Source organism: Octopus sinensis, linkage group LG1, assembly GCF_006345805.1.
Source record: "Octopus sinensis linkage group LG1, ASM634580v1, whole genome shotgun sequence".
NCBI classification, from domain to species: Eukaryota; Metazoa; Mollusca; class Cephalopoda; order Octopoda; family Octopodidae; genus Octopus; species Octopus sinensis.
The window spans coordinates 141834422-141839389 of NC_042997.1; the positions used below are offsets into that span (position 1 = coordinate 141834422).

Sequence of the window (4968 nt, forward strand, 5' to 3'; positions counted from 1 at the left end):
GAACGACCAAGCAAAGAAACTTATAAAAGCACTTTTGAATGGCTTGCGTAGGAAATCGCTACGTTCACCAACTTCTGTACATATTCAGTGGATCTATATAGTTTTAGATGAAATTTCTAAAAGTTACGGAAGATGCGAATAAATTTAATGGAAGAGAAGAGAATGACAATAAGAAAAAAAATGGATATCCATGTCAGTAGAAAGAGTAAGAAAAAATATGGAACGCTTCACGAATTTGCGTGTCATCCTTGCGCAGGGGCCATGCTAATCTTCTCTGTATCGTTCCAATTTTAGAATATGTACCGCCGTAGCTAGTACAACAGCTATCCCTAAGCCTCACAATATATACATGCCCTATCTGGTACACTTAAAAATAATAGGCTGCCTCATTTGCATATTTGTAATTATAATAACGATATAGTAAATTCTAGAAGGTGTTTATCATATTTATCATTCCTAGATACGATTGTCCTTACCATACCTGTTTACTTTAAAATGTTGAAAATCATATATTTTGTGCGCAAATGTATATGTAGCTCGGTCTATATATTTTTCTTACTGGAAAACCACTGATGGTTCAAATTAGGCACAAGGAAAGCTCTTTAAGGTTGTCAAAACTATCACAATGCGTACGCTTCATGAAAAGAGCCAGTGATTGAGTACATATGAAGTCCATCGCATCTAGGAAAAAACTGCAATATTTCACTTTTATCTCAACAATAGCTAATATCATAATGTAGTGTAGGGTGCACAACTGAAACAGGTGTACACGTTTCACTGAATGAATGCCTTTGATAAAGGGTTTCCCTGATCAAGCTTTACCAAAACATAAATACAGTAAATTCTCGTAATTTTTATCATCTTAGTGTTGTTGAAAATATTAGAATTGGAGGAAATTATGAAAAAAAAGGAAAGATGATATTGAACACGCCTGATTGGTCGTTGCTTAATATCATTGTTTCCACTTTCATTTTTTGATCACAAATCGAAATAATGTCTCTCGGACTGTGTATATATACATGTCCGATATACCTTTCGTTTTATAAGTGGTTAGAAAAACGTGCTTTCAAAGAGAATTGATTCTTGTTCCTAGCTTATCGAACGACCAAGCAAAGAAACTTATAAAAGCACTTTTGAATGGCTTGCGTAGGAAATCGCTACGTTCACCAACTTCTGTACATATTCAGTGGATCTATATAGTTTTAGACGAAATTTCTAAAAGTTACGGAAGATGCGAATAAATTTAATGGAAGAGAAAAAAATGACAATAAGAAAAAAAATGGATATCCATGTCAGTAGAAAGAGTAAGATAAAATATGGAACGCTTCACGAATTTGCGTGTCATCCTTGCGCAGGGGCCATGCTAATCTTCTCTGTATCGTTCCAATTTTAGAATATGTACCGCCGTAGCTAGTACATTAGTTTCCGCTAAGCACCACAATATATAAACATGTCCTATCTCGTACACTTAACCATAATAGGCTGCCTCATTTGCATATTTATAATAATAATTACGATATAGTAAATTCTAGAAGGTGTTTATCATATTTATCATTCCTAGTTACGATTGTCCTTACCATATCTGTTTACGTTAAAATGTTGAAAATCATATATTTTGTTTGCAAATGTATATTTAGCTCGGTCTATTTATTTATTTTTTGTTGGAAAACCACTGATGATTAAAATTAAGTACAAGGAGATCTCTTTAAAGTTGTCAACACTATTTCAATTTGTACGCTTCATGAAAAAGAGCCAACGATTGAATACATATGAAGTCCATCACATCTAGGAAAAAACTGCAATATTTCACTTTTATCTCAACAATAATAGCTCATGCCATAAGGTAGTGTAAAGTACGCAACTGAAACAGGTGTACACGTTTCATTGAAAGAATGCCTTTGATAAAGGTTTTCCATGATCAAGCTTAAGAATAACAGAAATACAATAAATTCACATCATTCTCATCGTTGTAGAGTTGTTGAAATTATTAGAATCCGAGAAAATTATGAAAAAAGGAAACATGATGTTGAACACGTCTGATATTTGCACTTCCATTTATTGATCACAAATCAGAAGAATGTCTCTCTGACTAAATATATGTCCGATTTATATTTCGTTAGAAAAACATGCTTTCAAAGAGAATTGATTCTTGTTTCTAGCTTATCGAACGACCACATGAAATCTACCCTGGCTGTAGTCTAGTTTATTGCAAAATCTGCTTAGGCGCATGCGCAAGTGGACAACGAGACAGGAGAGAAAACTTTTCAAAATTAACAAGTCGATGAAAAAATACTGACAATTTTAATCTTCATAGTTTTAAACGTGAAATTAAAAACGAAGTTGAAGGATTGGTATGGGGAAACACGATATTTTGAAATTGGTGGGGGGTGTTTTTTTTTCTGTTTTAAATCTTATTTTTACAACTTTTTCTCTATTTATTTTGAAAAATATTGCTGTACTTGTACTTGAAATTGAATGGGAGCAAAGAAACTTATAAAAGCACTTTTGAATGGCTTGCGTAGGAATTCATTACGTTCACCAATTTCTGTATACATTCACTAGAACTATATAGTTTTTGATGAAAAAAAGGAAAGATGATATTGAACACGCCTGATTGGTCGTTGCTTAATATCATTAACTAGCAGTATCGCCCGGCGTTGCTCGGGTTTGTAAGGGAAATAACTATAAAGCATTTTTAGATAGTTATAGCCAAAATATAGCAAAAAAATGGGAAAAAAATGATGCTAAATTTTTTTGAGAGTTAAAAAGGTGGAGTTGCGTCCCCTAGACAGTCTGTGGTTTGTGTTTCTAATTCTCGACCCCATGCCGAATTTAACGATTTTTTTCAGAACTGGGGGAACTTTTCAAAATTTTCGCTGCGTTAGTTTTGAATTATGACATTGGGCTATGTGTGTGTCAAGTTTCATCAGAATCGGTTGAAAGCCGTGGTCAGAGTGAGGGTACAACCAAACAGACACACAGAAACACACACAGACAAACTGCCGTTTATATATAGAGAGATATTGTCGTTCAAATTTGATCGCCCTTTTGTATCAAACAGCTGTATCGCAGAAACGGATCTGTGTGCACCGACTATAGGAGCACTCTGTCGGTTGCGATGACGAGGATTCCAGCTGATACGATCAACGGAACAGCCTGCTCGTGAAATTAACGTTCAAGTGGCTGAGCACTCCACAGACACGTGTACCTTTAACGTAGTTCTCGGGGAGATTCAGCGTGACACAGTGTGTGACAAGGCTGGCCCTTTGAAATACAGGTACTATTCAATTTTGCCAGCTGAGTGGACTGGAGCAACGTAAAATAAAGTGTCCTGCTCAAGGACACAACGTGTCACCGGGAATTGAACTCACGACCTTACGATCATGAGCCGAATGCCCCTAACCACTAAGCTACGCGCCTTCAAAGGGCCAGCTTTGCCACATTCTGTGCACCGACTGATGTTGGATGAATAGTACTGAGAACAGGGAGTCAATTCTGCAAGTTAACAGTTCTATGTCCAGTAATTTCAAACATTTTCATCTCTTTGAAATTGTTTTCTTCGTCATAAGACGATTGAATGCCCTCTTCATTGATTCAACAGCTTTATTAATGCCAGCATTTAATCTCTGTAGTTCATCTAAAGTTACCGGTAAATCCAACAACAACAACTTAAGAAGCTGGGTAAAATGCTTAGCAGAATTTCGTCCGCTTTTACATTCCGAGTCCAAATTCCGCTGGGGTCGAGTTTACTTTTTATCCTTTTGGGGTCTATAAAATAAGTACCAGTTGAACACTGGGGTCAATGTAAGTGACTCACACCCTCCCCAAAATGGCTGGTCTTGTGCCAAAACGTGAAATCAATGTTTCTGGAGTATATTATTATTTGAGATCTACAAAATCAATTGATAATTGTGCTCACTTCTTTTAATGATATTACAAAAACATAAATTTTTCTTATGCAATAAAAGCTATTTTACTAAATCCAGTCTGTTGCAGATCGATACCTTTAACTACATTTAAGGTGGTGAGCTGGCAGAATCGTTAGCATGCCGGGCAAAATACTTAGCGGCATTTCGTCCGTCTTTACGCTCTGAGTTCAAATTCTGCCGAGGTCGACTTTGCCTTTTATCCTTTCTTGGTCGATAAATTAAGTACCAGTTGCGTACTGGGGTCGATCTAATCAACTAGCCCCCTTCCCCAAAATTTCAGGCCTTGTGCCAATAGTAGAAAGGATTATTAACCACGTTCATGATTCAAGAATTTATATTCTGATCATCATCCACAAATGTGCCTTCAAACTCGCCGTGGACTTTGTAAGGGCCACATTAGCTTCATCACAGTTTGATTCAATTTCCTTATAAAGGAACAGTAAATTTAACAAAAACAGCCAGAATTGATACTCGCGTTCATACTCCACCAAATTTAATCCTGACACTTGTACCACCAGCTACGACTTCAACTACATTTGTGTTTCAGAATTAAGGTTAAATTCAGAAAGTTTTGTTCGCAGAAATTCGACATTTTTTCAGCAGGTAAACTTCCATAAATTCCAATCATTTCTAAATTCCATAATTCACCAAATGTCTGAGCGTTTAAATTTAAATATCTTCGATTACACAGTTATTCATCAGAAGAAAGACTGAAGTTTTCAGAGTTCCTCTAATCACAAATTTTTCCACCTAATAATAACTTGCTCGCTTAATCACAATTTTTCTCTGAAATTATTTTAACGTCGAATCATCTGTGTTAAACGAGGGCGATTATTTGATAAATCCAAACATGTAGCTGCAATAGATTTCCTCGTGAAAACGCACTTTTAACTGTTATTATTCATGGAAAAAATCCATCGATAACAACTAATTTAGATACTATTTATTGTATAGTTTCATTCTGTTTTCCCCATAAAGAACGTTATTTTCTGCTGGTCGATACTTTTCCAAATGAGGTTTGTCTATTTCTGAAAAATTG

General features: G+C 35.7%; 2 non-coding genes across 2 annotated transcripts; both read right to left on the reverse strand.

The window, feature by feature from the left end:
• Positions 1 to 211: 211 nt before the first annotated feature.
• LOC115219970 lies at positions 212 to 318 on the reverse strand. The gene has a single exon (XR_003882392.1). It is a non-coding gene; the product is annotated as a U6 spliceosomal RNA (small nuclear RNA).
• A 992-nt stretch (positions 319 to 1310) lies between these two features.
• LOC115220260 lies at positions 1311 to 1417 on the reverse strand. Its single transcript, XR_003882493.1, has one exon. It is a non-coding gene; the product is annotated as a U6 spliceosomal RNA (small nuclear RNA).
• Between the last annotated feature and the right edge of the window lie 3551 nt (positions 1418 to 4968).